We start from the raw sequence: 16,426 nt of genomic DNA on the forward strand, positions 1-16,426 counted from the left end.
CATAGGAGAGAACCAGTTGGCACATTTGAATTAATCAATAATAGAATATTGATATCTATAATTGACTGTGGGAGAGAAACGTCTGAACTCATGCACATCTATATTCTGGGCAAAGAAAAGTGACCATAAGATATAGTTAGTTCATGAATACTTACAAACCTAAAAGTCAAGCAAGAAGGCAAGATTCACAAATACAAAACAACTAGGAAATAATTCAAGTTGATACATAATCAGGTAGATTTATTTACGTGAATGTATTGGTACTGTAATGAGCCTTACTGAATATTATCTAGTATAGCCCCCACATTAAATAATTAAGAAAATGCTCAGAGATAATGACTAAGCTTTGCATTTAGGATTGCCTGTTGCAGAAAAATCTTACTAGTACAGTACAGACTCATTACAGGGATAGGCTGTGCATATACTAATCTAATAGGCTGTGCATATACTAATCTATTTCAACTATAGATATAAATATACATGTAGATACATATTAATAGATACATACTGAGTCAATTTGGTTTATATCTAGCTATACCAATTACATATACTTACATAAAATTATATAAAGCTATTTTAAACAGTTTATAGATAGGTTAGTCCTTTTAGTAAAAGATTCCATATATATGTTCTTTGAGTATACGTATGTGCTTCGGTATGTTTCTGAGTGGATTAAATCAATTTAATATCTTTATCTTAGCACAACCTCTATTACTCTCCTTTCCTGCCCTGTCAATTAAAATTATGGTAAAATATGATTCATCTAACTCAAATTAAATTCACCTAAAAGAATCTCTGAAGATATTAAACTAAGAAATCTGATATTCAAGATCCATTTATTCTAATATGACACTGACCCTAAGATTCACTACCTTCAATATATTACGTATCCATTCTTCTGAGAATGAGAGGGGCCAGAGGAGTTGCCAGTAATCTCATGACCCTGGTTCTAATATATACTCCATGCTATTACTCTGGTATTCCAAATTTATTTACCACTTCTCTCCAGAATTATCCTTTCACTAAACCCAGGTCAGTTTGTTCATTTTTCCACAAACTCACTATGGTCATTTCTGTCTTAGTTTCTCTTCTCTAAGTGTCACTTTCCCCATGATTTTTTTTCTTCTGTTTTTCATTTCTTACCAGCTCCTGGTCTCACTAACAATTTTCAGTATTCTTTTCTCTAGGTGCAATCCAGCAGTCATATTCAATTTTCATATGTGCAACAAATGTCTCCACTGAAACTGAAATGTTATAGCCACAGTAATCAGTTGTGTATTTCAGAGTCATTTAAGGTGTAAAAAATAATTTAATACCAGAAAATCTTGCCTTCTTAAAGAATGGCTAACCAATGCTTTTTTGTAGCCCAAGGGTACCCTTTTTACTAAACACAAACTTCTGATACTTACAGCATCAAGTTCTGTAGCTAACTGATCACTCCTCTAAAACAGGGCTATGTTCTGAATTGCTGTTTTAACATATGATTAAGATAAATGGAGAATGGGAATAAGTTTCATGTGCATTACCTTCCTAGGACTGTAGGCCTCCAGGGCAAGGAGTTGTCTTCTTTATTTCCTTTATATGACTATAACAAATGATAAGTAATAACCAGTCTCACACAATATAGCAGCATAGTACATTTCTACAGTATAGGTTAAACTTTTTCAATGTAAACACTTGACTTTATCCAGAATTTATTCCTTATTAATTTTTTTTTCAGTTGGCTATCTTGTCACAAGCTATGTGGTAAAGCCAGGTAAACTTGTTATCAAGTGGATCTTATATGATTACTTATGAATTTGCAACAGTAACATGGGAAAAAAGCAACGTCCTCTTTATAATTCCTTTAGAATAATTCATTATAGAGAAAAAATATACCAAAAGCTAATTAGAATGTTTTTATCTTTCTTTTTTCTTTTTTTTTAAGATTTCATGTATTTATTCATTCATTCATTCATTTATTTATTCATTCATTCATGAGAGACACACAGAGAGAAGCAGAGACACAGGCAGAGGGAGAAGCAGGAAGCCCAATGTGGGACTCTATCCTGGGACTCCGGGATCAATCCCTGAGCCAAAGGCAGATGCTCAACTGCTAAACTACCCAGGTGTCCCTGTTTTTATCTTTCTTATTGATTCTTCATTTAATTGCAGTTAGACATGATTCTACAATTGATTATGTTATCCTCTCATTTATTTTTTTTTAAGATTTTATTTATTTATTTGAGAGAGAGAACATGAGCGGGGAGAGAGGGAGAAACAGACTTCCTGCTGAGCATGGAGCTTGATGTAGGCTCAATCCCAGGACCCTAAAATCATGACCTGAGCCAAAGACAGAGGCTTAACTGAGTGAGACACCCAGGTACCGCTCACTTTCTTGCTTTAAAAAAATCCAGGCTTTCTTCAACATATAAATAAGTTTATAATTTATATGGAATACATATAGAGACTTTCAACATTTTACAATACGGTAACTTAGAAAGTTGTGGTTAGGAATTTGACCAGCACTATTTAGGGATTTGGTCATGTCAGAATTTTATGTTAATAGATATTACTTCATGTTTTATCTATCATAAGTGTTATTAATTGGCTAAGAAAAAGAGAAACTTCATGAACAAAATCATGTGGCTATCAGGTACTCAAGAAAAAACTACTTAACAATGTGTATTAATGATAATAAGTATCTTAGAAAAATAAAGGGAGGGAGTGAAGAGTAGTCCATGCAAATTCTGTGCCCCTCCTATAATCCCTTAGCTATAGTGGATATAAATAAATAGATTGATACATATCTCAACATTAAAAGTAGATGAAGATTATTTTAGTACTATCACCATTGCATTATATTTGGTTTCCTTTTATAATTTGTTCTCTTACAAACAGTTTCTATTTATCTATTTATTTTCTAATTATCTTTCTATAAGGCCAGACATTAAACTGGGAAGAACAGTCTGCACTTGAATGAAATAGGCACCAGGAATGCTGTCCATCATACATTTTGTCATCATATATATTTATATCATCATAAAATTCTTAGTTTTGCTAACATAGATTGAGTCACAGTGAGCTCACATGGAGTATTTTTTAGACCTGCTCTCAAGATTTTGTGATATATCATTCCAAAAGTTTAACATCTGAGACTTGTAGTTATAGAATAATAATTTAGAAAAAAACTAATTTCTTAAACATGGCTTTACAATTAGATATCTCCCACCACACAGTTTTATCTGCATTCAGAAACGTGTATTTTCCTATCTATTAGTGGGACAAAATAAATGATAAAGTTTACTGAAATTTATTTATTACATTCTCATTGTTTGAGTACTCTTTCTGTTGCTCAATACCTTTATGATCTCTTCTATTTTGTATTGTTTCTCCCACTATTTTGGTTCATTATAACTTAGCTTGTTTTTAAAATGCTTTGTTTTAAAAATAAAGCAATATTGGTATACTGAAAAACAGCAAACTGCTAAGGGTATTGTGTGTTTATTTTTGATTCTCAGAAGGCCATTGAAAGGTCTCCATGTAGGAGAGCTACAGCTGCAGATTGTATGGTACAGTTGTGAATCAAAGAGCACTAGTAAACCACATTGCAAACAAACCAATCAACAGTCATGTTTTACTGTGCTGTTCTGATTTGGCTACATTCTGCAACATGTGTTGTTTATTCCTTTGTGACTTCCCTCTTTTTTTTTTAATTTATTTTATGTTTTAGTGAAGCATTTTTACTCACAATGGCAGACAAAATTTATGCACAAATAAAACAAAATGAAAATCTGATACTAGATACTAGAATGCAAGTTTCTCAAGGTTTAAGTTGTCTTCAAGGAAATACTTGGAGAAATGAACAATACATATTAGCACACAATTAAGAATGATGGAATCATTGGTATCGTTAAAAGCAATATAAATCATATTGCAGCTGGAGAGCCATGTCCCTCATTTATAGGATTAGTTGCTTGAATAAACTATAGGCAGGAATATTGTGTGACTTTAAGGAATTTGAAGGAAACAGAAGAATGACTTCCATGATAAAAATCTGGGATAAAAACACTGAATAAAAGTGACTCTGTTAGCAGTCCACAATTTCCAGAAATGGATGCTGATTACTACAACAGATTTTTTTCTGATGCTCATAACAGACTAACAATTGTAGACTTCACAAAGGTTAATTTTATATTCATTATTGAAAGAGTCACTGAAAGCTATAGATATATTAAGATGCTATATATATATATATATATATATATATATATATATATATGTAAGTAAGTATATATGTACATATTGGGGTCATTCTAAGCCAAGACTTCAATAGTTTAAATCAATTATAGATACAGTAACTCTAAAGAGTGTAAATGGTACTTCAGTGCTTTTCTGACTAAATTCTAATTCTGTAAATTAGTATAAAATTATGTTCTACTGATCACAGACTGAGATTTTTAAAAATAAAATGACTTTAGCTTGTCATTATGGTAGGATTTGTTGATCCAAACACTATTTGATTTCTACTTTTTGTTTTTTTATTGATAACCAAGTTTGAGATGAGGCAAAGACTTGCTGTAAGCTTATTTCTGTTTTGTGAGATTCTATTTTGATGCAAGGACAAAAGTTTTTTCAGGAAGGAGAGAGAAAGAGAGAGAGAGAGATTAAAATATTTTAGGGAGAGCTACTGGTTTCTCAATAGCAGAAGCAGATTGCTCAAAAAGGCATTTTAAGGAAATGGTTAAAACTGCTTTCTTGATTGACAGGTTAAAAGATGGGAGGAAAATTAGTGAATTTTTTTCAGTAGATCAACTTGATTTTTCTCATGCAGGAAAACCACTTTATGGAAGTTGCTATCATATCTTGTTTGCAGCTATAATTGCTAAGTAAGTCACCTCTTCCAAATTCCTGCTCCAAAGTGTGGCCTTTCTTTGAATAGCAAGTTTTAGCAAATTCAGGTAATCACTAAAATCCTATAATATCTGCCTTCAAAATAGAAGTCAAATGCTGTGCACCTCACTACCTTCAAACCACCAGAAAAAAGTATGTGCCTATTCTTTTTTTTTTTAATTTTTATTTATTTATGATAGTCACACACACAGAGAGAGAGAGAGGCAGAGACACAGGCAGAGGGAGAAGCAGGCTCCATGCACCGGGAGCCCGATGTGGGACTCGATCCCGGGTCTCCAGGATCGCACCCTGGGCCAAAGGCAGGCGCTAAACCGCTGTGCCACCCAGGGATCCCGTATGTGCCTATTCTTGGCGTGACTATAAAAATAGCCTCCTTACTGGCTGGCCACAAATCCTCCCTTCCATACTATCTGTTCATCGCTTTACAGGCTGTTCATGTTCAAAGAGTCTAAGTTTCAATGACAATTCTCACAGTATAAATTTTAGTGTTATACTATTGCTTGTACAGTAAATTCCAAGGTTCTCTTTATTATCCCAACATTTTTTCTATATTTCTCCTCTCTCAGTGTATCCTCACTGCTGGCTGTCAGTGATTCGAATGCTATTTTTACATATCAGAATTTTTGCACACACCATTCCCCTTACTGGAATAATAGCCTCTCTCCCAACCACCCATCCCTTCCTTAGTCAACTCATGCTCACACTTTATGTCTGAGTTGAAATGGAATTTCTCAAAGATCTTGTTCTCCAAAACTCACAATACCATACATTCCATTTTAGCACTCATCACAGTATTTAAGAAGGAATTACAATTGACTCTTGAACAAGGTAGGGATTAGGGATGCTGATCCACTGCAAAACTAAAAATTTACATATAACTTTGACTCCCCCAGACTTAACTACTACAGGCCTACTGTTGACTGAATGTCTTAGCAATAACATAAACAGTTAATACATATTTTGTATGTTATATGTATTACCTACTGTATTCTTACAATAAAAGAAACTGGAGAAATTAAAATGTTACTAAAAAAAATCATAAGAAAGAGAAAATACATTTGCATTACTAGAAAAAAAGTTGCATATACCTAGACCAGCCCAGTTCAAACCCATGTTGCTCAAGGGTCAACTGTACTTGTATAAAATTATTTTTAATTAAAATATATTTTCCTGAGGTGTCTGGGTGTCTCATTTGGTTAAGTGGGTAACTCTTGGTTTCAAATCAGGATTGTGGGCTTGAGCCCTGCATGGAGCTCTGCACTCAGTGGGGAGTCTGCTGGAGATTCTATCTCCCCCCTTCCCCTCCCCCTGAGCATGCTGTCTCTCTCTCTCTCTCTCTTTCTCTCTCTCTCTCTCTCTTTCTCTCTCTCATAAATTAATCTTTAAAAGAAATAAAATATGTTTTCCTTTTGGCTACATTCTCTCTTTTTCTTCTTCGTCCCATCCCTGTGTGTGTGTGTGTGTGTGTGTGTTTTGTTATGTGCCAAGGAGATGAGATTTTATATACATATGTACATATATACACATATATACAAAACTATCATATATATATATATAAAACCATGTGCCTCACATTTTGATATACATATATATTAAATTGTATATAATAAATATATTCATATGTATATAATGAATATATACATACATATAAATATGGGCACATGGTCACATTGTTGTCACTTAAGTGTTTGTTGGTGGATAAATTGGAAATAAATAACACTCAATTTAGAAAGTGCAAGAATATTAATACTTCATGTTTTATATTGGTAGAAAACACAGATAAAATTTCAGTTTTGAGAAAGTTCATTGTAGTAGAAGTTTCCTGAGAGGAAAATTTGGCAATATAGATGTTTAACAGGGAAAACGGTTAATTTTCTATTTTTTTTTAAAGATTTCATTTATTTATTCATGAGAGACACACAGAGAGACAGAGACACAGGCAGAAGAAGAAGCAGGCTCTATGCAGGAAACCTGATGTGGGACTGGATCCCAGGACTCCAGGATCTCGCCGTGGGCCAAAGGCAGACACGAAACCGCTGAGCCACCTAGGGATCCCAATTTTCTATTTTTTTATTGAAATTTAACTATAACATTAATGGTAATAGTCACTACAATGTATTTAGTACTAAACTGAACCATACAATGTACTTAGTCCTGTATATATGTTCTTTGATTTAGTTTGCTCAGAAATTCCTGAAAAAGAAAAGTTCATTCACTTCTAGAAAAAGATTAATTGCCTTATGATACAGGTAGCAATCCAAACCAGTTTTAAGCCTGTTTATTCAATAAGCAAAAACTTTCCTTTCTGAGTATACTTTTACACACTGACCAATTGATTACAGCTCTTCATTAATCAAAGTGAGCCAATCACAGACTTACTCCAATAGATACACCTCTGAGTACTAACCAACTAGCTATTAGCAACCAATTAATCTTACCTGGGTAATCATGCTTTTACAGACTATATCATCCTACTGATAGTCCACTAATCCCCAAACCTCACACTTCTAAAAAAATTATATAAAAAGAACAGTCTGTTCTACTCAGATTCAGAGAGGCTATACTTACATGGCATAACTCTCTTAATGAGATAAGCAATAAATTTAAATTCATCTTCCTATTTCAGATACTGAGCAGTGACATCGTTTGACATTCCTAAGCCATCTATTACTATATTCATTTTAAAGAAAAGAAAATGAGGATCAGAACAGATAAGCAACTTAAATGAGGTTGCAGAGATAATAATATATCAATATTGGAACATTGATCATACTTACTCTAAATATAATTATTTAGTCACTATAATATATTGATATGGGCATGTCCTTAATAAACGTGTTTTATCTAGAATTTTTAAAGGATATCTAGCCACCAAATCATTTAAAAGCATGAAAAGCAACAAAACAGAGGAAGAGGTAAGAATAGAGGGACATATCGAGAAAACATAAAAAAAATAAAAACAAGACATTGAAATTAGAAATAAGAATATCTACTATAAAAATTAATATAAAGACTTAAAAACTAAGTGAAATGCTTTTAATTTTTTTAAATAACAATGCAACCACAAAATACTTATTAAAGACAAACTTGATGGGTTAAAGAGGTGGTGGGGATTAAGGAGTGTACTTGTGATGAGCACCAGGCATTATATGGAAGTTTGAATCATTATATTGTACACATGAAACTAATATTACACTGTATGTTAACTAACTGGAATTTAAATTAAAATAAAATGGAAAATAGGCATAGTTGATGGATAGGATGAAATAAAATTCAAGTGAATATTAGTGTGAGATCAGGGATCCCTGGGTGGCGCAGCGGTTTGGCGCCTGCCTTTGGCCCAGGGCGCGATCCTGGAGACCCGGGATCGAATCCCACATCAGGCTCCCGGTGCATGGAGCCTGCTTCTCCCTCTGCCTATGTCTCTGCGCCTCTCTCTCTCTCTGTGACTATCATAAATTAAAAAAAAAAAAATATATTAGTGTGAGATCATTTGACAATTTGTGTTGATTTAAGATAAAAATCTCAATAAAGATATAGTTATGAATATTCAAGTTCAAAACATCACACTAAGGAAGTATTTTTAAATCTTAGGAGGAAACTGAGATACATTTTAGATGAGTTTTTATACACTAATGGATGTTAAAATGGTACATGGTTAATTAATAATTCAATGTGATATGCTTTCTGTATATTATAAAGGAAGAATAGGCTTTCTACAGGATTTTTTATAAAATATAGTTGGGATTTTTAATAAACTTTGTATACATAGGTTTTCTCCATACACAATTCTGATTTCAAAAAATGTGAATGTATATTAAAAAAAAGTAAATTTCCAAGGATAGATGAAGTAAACAAAGATGACCACAGATAAGAAATGTCAGCCAAGTTTGCAAGAAGAAAAGTAGATGTATAAATAATAAATGATATAGAGTTTATGTATATCCCCTGCCTGACAAGAGCCTAAATTAGTGGGTAGAGGGTAGTCCAAGAATCTGATTCCTTCCACAGAATTTGCTAAAAATGGTCAGTGATTCAGTGATTTAGGGCCAGTGTACCACTATGAAAATATATGTGCAAGGGAGAGATGCTGGAAGAGGATTGTTTGAATCTGTATGAAGAGAATTGATGAACCTTGTCACTAACCAAAGGAATGTCTTCCTCCACTCCTGTTGAAAAGAAATTTACCTCTCAGGAAAAGGGGTATCAGTGAAACTGTCCTGGGGCCTACTAAATGCTGATGAAGTTGGGAAGAGGTGCCTTATTCATGAAACTCCTTTGTCATACCTCAAAGTCACTAACCACATTAAGCCAAACTTAAAATCCTCTTTAGGAAATTGAGAAAAAAAAAAAAAAGAGAGAGAGAGAAATAAGAGATAAAGCCTACAGATAGAGATTTTGGTGTAGATGGAGATGAGAATGGCTGCTCCATATAAAGCAGCTTGGTCTCATTGTGTATGGTGGATTTAAACACCTATCAGTGGACAAATTGTTCACACATCTGAGCTATCAGTTTTTTTTTTTTTTTTTTTTTTTAATGAGACTACTAGTTTAAAAGAATGAAAAAATAATCACAAAGAATCATCAGATGTTGGGGCACCTGGGTGGCTCAGTGGTTGAGTGTCTGCCTTTGGCTCAGGGTGTGATCTTGGGATCCTGGGATAGAGTCCCACATCAGGCTCCCCATGGGGAGCCTGCTTCTCCCTCTGCCTATGTCTCTGCCTCTCTCTCTCATGAATCTCTGTGTCTCTTATGAATAAGTAAATAAAACCTTTAAAAAAATAATCAGATGTTGAAGGAACACCTCAAAAACACCAGATTAAAGCAGAAATCTTATTTGAATAATATAACTATATTCCTGAATATATCCTGATAATAAGAATATTATTAGAGACTTCACAGCACCAATTTAAAACATACCTTTTATGCCACACAGCTAGAGAAAGATCATCAACATATTTTATATTTTCACACTGTATGAAAATTCATTGCATAGTTTACAGTCATTAAGACCTATTGGACTTAAGTCTCAAGAAAACATTTTCCCGTTTTGACAAGTTCATGTTACTCATTATTGAATGATGTATCAGGATATTTCTGTCAGGTTTGCTAGTAATACGTGTTATTCTCATTTGCAATCAATGACTTGACTGGCGGGCAACTCCCAGAGAGAGAGAGAGAGAGAGAGAAAGGATATTAAACTGCTTGTTTTGCCATGCTATGTCATTTAACTTCATTTTTCAAGCTTTTTAAATATGTCACAGTACAGAAAATGCCACAGAACAGTGCTTCATAATTAGCTTCCTATTTCTTTTTGGTATTACTGCTTTTATGAGAGGTAGTATTTCTTGTTACAATATGTCATCCTAATACCTTGTAACTTGTTTAAGATTTTATTTTTTTTAAGTATTTTATTTATTCATGAGAGGCACAGAGAGAGAGAGAGAGAGAGGCAGAGACATAGGCAGAGGGAGAAGCAGGCTCCATGCAGGGATCCTGATATGGGACTCGATCCCGGGTCTCCAGGATCACGCCCTGGGCTGAAGGCAGCACTAAACTGCTGGGCCACTGGAGCTGCCCTGTTTACGATTTTAAAATGTATTTTCTTTTCTACTTTAAAAGAGACAAGGAGTATAATGTATATTGTCAACATAATTAATAATCTCCAGACCCCCCAAAATATCTGTCTGCAATTTCCAAATATCAAGTCCTAACATTTATTTTCAGCATTCGTTCAAGACATAGTATTGTTAGGAAAAACCTATTTAGAGATCTTACATATCTTACATATCATTATAATGTAATGAGTGAATTATGGTACCATTTTGTTTTGCTTGCTCCAGCTCTAACCTTGAACTCAACACTGAAAAGTTCATATTTTGAAGACCGGATTAAATTATTAAATTATTTTCCTTCAGGAATTTTATCAGAAGAAAAAATACAGGTGTACAAAATCTATGGCTTATAAATCTGGGTTGATCACAGTTAATGGAGATTTCGATTCGATTAAGGGAATATGTTGTAAATTAAACTGCTTTGAATCATTTATATCTTAGTTAAATGGATGAAACTATGTGAAAATCTCATTATCAAAGTTTGAAGAAACTCAGATGCAGATAGAAGTAAGTCATACTTCAAACTAGTAAATATAAAGGTATAAATGAAGATGCATTCTGAATTAGGAATGTCTTAATATTTCCATCACTACAATCTTAATGTGAATCATCATCCATGTTCATCTACATGACTAACGTTCCCCCTGTGTCCTATCCTGGCCCCCTATACACCACCTTTCAGCAGCAGCCAGTTTTCTAATATGTTATCAGATCATATCACCTCTTTCTTTGAACTTATCAATAGATTTCTATTACAAATTAAGTAATGACTTTATTAATTTTCTATGGACCACAAGGCTGTACATGAACTGGATCTGGTTTCCATCTCTCCCCTATGCATGAAGCACATCTAGTTTCACCTTCATTCTGCTTTTATTTCACAATATTTGTATTTGCTCTTCTTTTAGCATGGCTTTTTTCCTAGATCTTAGTGCTGGGCACTGGACACAGTCCATCAGTAGAACAGGAAAGTGAACTAACAGTTATATACTGTAAGGTTAATACTGGGATCCCTGGATGGCCCAGCGGTTTAGCATCTGCCTTCAGCCCAGGGCGTGATGCTGGAGTCCTGAGATTGAGTCCCACATCAGGCTCCGTGCATGGAGCCTTCTTCTCCCTCTGCCTGTTTCTCTCTCCCTCTCTCTCTCTCTCTCTCTGTCTCTCTCTCTCTCTCTGTGTCTCATGAATAAATAAATAAAATCTTTAAAAAATAAGGTTAATGCCATTCTCTATATTTGCAGAAACAAATACATGAGCTATCTACATTGTATGGGGATCAGGGAGATAATGGGCAGGGAAAGAAATGGTCAACTTAGCTTCAGGCCTTGAAATTTACCTAGGAAGAACTAATATGAGATGGAGTCTGTATGTCTTCAACTGTTACTCCAGTTCTTAATGCATACATTTGGTTATATGATTGAATGAATGCACTTGTGTGTGGGTGTGGGAGATAATAGTGTTTATATGTGTTCAAGGGAGGAATAAATCTATTAATTTCCTTATGTTAACATTAGTAAGTTATCTTGGGAAAAATATGATCCACAATAGTTCTTCTCAACTTTAAAGTGGTCTATGCAAATTTATACCTCTGTAATTCCTCTTCAGATGCTTATTCCTGATCAGTTTCTTAGTCTTTCTCTTCACCTGTGTAACCATTGCATTAAAGTCCTTCTGCTATAAACACTCAGAGTGCTTTATGTTTTAATAGTTGGGTCCTAAGTAGGCCCCAAAGTATTCCCACAAACTTTCCATTTATGTATGCTGTCAGGGTTGAGCAATTTGTCTCAGGAAATATAGCTGAATACAGCATATAATAATAACCTAGCTATACTATCAGAAGAAAACTGTGAGAGCTTTGACATGGAACCCCATTCTATACTTCAAAACATCTGGGTGTTTATTGATTCCAGCTGTGAAGAATACATTGCAACTCTGGCTCTCCATGTGCCCAGATGTGGACAATCATTGTGTGAAGTGAGCATTGACTAATGTATCAAATCTGCAAGTACTTCAGATACAGTATTTCAGACATAAAGATTATGCCATTTCAGGTTATCAAGACCTTGAATTACAGCTTAGTAAATATGAAAAACTAGTTGGACAGCTTGTGAAGGCTCCATTGTAGGCCTGGCTGACTTGTAACACGTAGTAATGAAGGTGTTGGTCCTGCTATAATTTTATCAGGTTGGTGAGCAATAGTGAACTTGATGCCTATTTTTTGTGGGTACTTCTTGAATATTGTGTAGACCCTAGTAAAACTGTGGTGGCTATGGCTATTTATAAATACAGATACATTTTGTGAAGGTACTGTGTCTACTTTTCTGCTGTCCTGTTATCAAGGACTGGGTTCCATATTTAACAATATACAGCTTGTCAGATTTGACATTTGGCCAGGGTGGTTGCCTAATCCTTGAACTCTGGACTAAGGAAGGGTGCCTGGAATCCATGAAAATACTGAGTTGTATTCAAACTACTGTATCCCTTCAGTTTTGCTTTTCTCAAACCAAGTACTTGCTAATGCATCTTCCTCATGAACTTGTTTCACAACAGATTTTATCTCTGCATTTTGGACCCTAGCTCTGAACAGTTTTTCACTTGTCACTATTTTACCCACTATAAACATGGGTGTGGAGTAATCAACCCATAATGGTAAAACAAATGAACACATCACCTGATAAAGTCACGATCGTTCGTTTATCTTTTGTTTCCCTTGCTTCTGGAGACACGTCTAGCAAGAAGTTGCTGCATCCAAGTTCAAAGAGATTGCTGGCTGTGTTCTCCTCTAGGATTTTTATGGATTCCTAGATCTCTTTTAGGACTTTAATCTATTTTGAATTTATTTTTGTGTGTGGTATAAGAAAGTGGTCCAGTTTCATTATTTAACATGTAGCTGTCCAATATTCCCAACACCATTTGTTGAAGAGACTGTCTTTTTTCCATTGGATATTCTTTCCTGCTTTGTCAAAGATTAGTTGACCATAGAGTTGAGAGTCCATCTCTGGGTTCTCTATTCTTCTCCATTGATCTATCTGCCTCTTTTCTTTTCTTTTCTTTTCTTTTCTTTTCTTTTCTTTTCTTTTCTTTTCTTTTCTTTTCTTTTCTTTTTTCTTTCTTTTTTCTTTCTTTCTTTTTTTTTCTTTTCTTTCTTTTCTTTCTTTTCTTTTTTTGTGCCAGTACCATACTGTCCTGATGAATACACCTTTGTAATAGAGCCTGAAGTCCAGAATTGTGATGCCTCCAGCTTTGGTTTTCTTTTCAACATTACTTTGGTTATTTGCCCTCTCTGGTTCCATATAAATTTTAGAGTTGTTTTTTCCAGCTCTGTGAATAATGATAATGGTATTTTGATAAGGATTGCACTGAATGTGTCAGGATAAAAGCTTTTGCACAACAAAGGAAACAGTCAACAAAACTAAAAGGCAACCTGAAGAATGGGAGAAGATATTTGCAAATGACATGGTACATAAGGTGCTAATATCCAAAATCTGTAAACAACTTATTAACAAACTCAACAACCAAAGAACAAATAATCCTGTTTAGAAATGAGCAGAAGACATGAACAGGTATTTCTCCAAAGAAGACATACAAATATCTAACAGACACAACAAAGTGCTCAATATCACTCAACATCAGAGAAATACAGATCAAAACCACAATGAGGTACCACATCGCACCCATCAGAATATCTAAAATTAACAACTCAGGAAACAACAGATGTTGGCAAGGATGTGAAGAAAGGAGAACTCTCTTACACTGTCGGTAGGAATGCAAATTGGAGCAGCCACTCTGTAAAACACTATGGACTTTCCTCAAAAAGTTAAAAATAGAAGTATCATGCAACCCAGCAATTGTACTATCAGTTATTAAAAGGACACAAAACTAGTGATTCAAAGGGGCACATACACTCCAATGTTTATAGCAGCAATGTCCACAATGTCAAAATATGGAAAGAGCCCAGATGTTCATTGACAGATGAGTAGATAAAGATGTAGTATATAGGGGTGCCTGGGCGGCTCAGTTGGTTGAACGAAATCAAGCAACTCTTGATTTCTACTCAGGCCATGATCTCAGGGTCATGAGATCAAACCCTGATTGTGCCCTGTGCTCAGTGAGGAGTCTGTTTGAGATTCTCTCTCTCCCTCTCTGCCCCTTCTCCCTGCACTCTTCTAATCTCTCTCTCAAATAAATAGATAGATGATAGATATAGATAGATAGATAGATAGATAGATAGATAGATAGATAGATAGATTTTTAAAGAAGATATGGTATTTATATATAATGTAATATTACTCAACCATCAAAAAGAATGAAATGCTATTTGCACAACATGGATGGAACTATAGGGTATTATGCTAAGCAGAATAAGTCAGAGAAAGACAAATACCATATGATTTCACTCAAATGTGGAAAGAAACAAAACAGATGAACATAGTGGAAGGGAAGGAAAAATAAGACAAAAACAAAGAGGGACGCAAACCATAAGAGACTCTTAAGTCTGGGGAACAAACTGAAGGTTGCTAGAGTGGGAGGTGAATGGATGGGGTAAATAGGTGATGGGCATTAAGGGGGGCACTTGATAGAATGAGCACTGGGTGTTAAATGCAACTGATGAATCACAAAATTCTACCCCTGAAACTAGTACTATAGTACACTAATATATATTAACTAAATTGAATTTAATTTTTTTAAATAAGCACATTTATTTACTTTGAATAAAGAAACAACAAAAAGTTTATTATTTGTCATAAAAAACAGACATTATTTACATTACCTCTAATGTGAAACCTCCCTATCAGTGTTAACTATAACCTTGTTTGGTCGACTACATTTTAAATACAAAAACATGCACTATGGCAGTTTTTAGCATATCCTTTAAATGAACAAAGTGTTTTATTCTCATGTTCTGTTTCATGAAATTTTTATTATTAGGGCTGGTCTTCTTAAAGGAGACTTGGCTTTTTTCATTTTGTATTTTTTTTCTCAAAGTAAGATCTTCTTATTTGCTTGGTAGATTTATTCTGCTCAACTTCAGTTGTACAACCTAGCCAGCACAGCCCTCACTGACTATGGCAGTGTATTATATTAGAATCTATTTTCCTCCAGTTGTGGGACTCATGCAATGCCTCATTCCTCATCCATCCCAGCTCTTATTGTTGGTCTTGCAATGAGGGCTGCATTCTGTGGAGGAAAATAAGCCTTGGTTCAGAACAAACTGATGTTCCAGATATTATATAGTCACTGAGGTTTCCTATGTTCTGTCTTCCTTCAGCCAGTTTCCTGAAGCATTCCTGTTATAACTTTTTTTTGCAGATGTATTAAGATTTGACTACTAAATTAATAGAAATATACCTACTAGGCACAATAAGAAATACATAAAAATAATAAACACAAAATAAAGCATGGTAATATATATCACCTGTCAAATTAACAAATATTAAATAATAATCATAATGGCTAAACATAGTGATGATATAGTAGTAAACTGAGTGATAGGCTTATACACTTAAAAAATCCTTTATGAAAACCTTCTAAAAATCTGCATAAAATATTTTAAACTGTCCAAATCCTTGTTTTCACTAAAATCTTGTAAAAAACTTTTAAGGGCAGTCCAGGTGGCTCAGCAGTTTAGCTCCTGCCTTCGGCCCAGGGTGTGATCCTGGAGACCCAGGATCAAGTCCCATGTCGGGCTCTCTGCATGGAGTCCTGTTTCTTCCTCTGCTTGTGTCTCTGCCTCTCTCTCTCTCTCTCTCTCTCTCTCTCTCTGTGTGTGTGTCTCATGCATAAATAAATAAATAAAATCTAAAGAAAAAAAAAACTTTTAAGAAACATGTAGTGACATACAGTCAAAAATGTTGGCAAGAACAAACGTATAACCTTCTTAAGTGTTCAAATTAAAAGAATGTCCAAGTAAGCTAAAG

The sequence above is a fragment of the Canis lupus genome, chromosome 12 (assembly GCF_003254725.2).
Source record: "Canis lupus dingo isolate Sandy chromosome 12, ASM325472v2, whole genome shotgun sequence".
Classification (NCBI taxonomy): domain Eukaryota; kingdom Metazoa; phylum Chordata; class Mammalia; order Carnivora; family Canidae; genus Canis; species Canis lupus.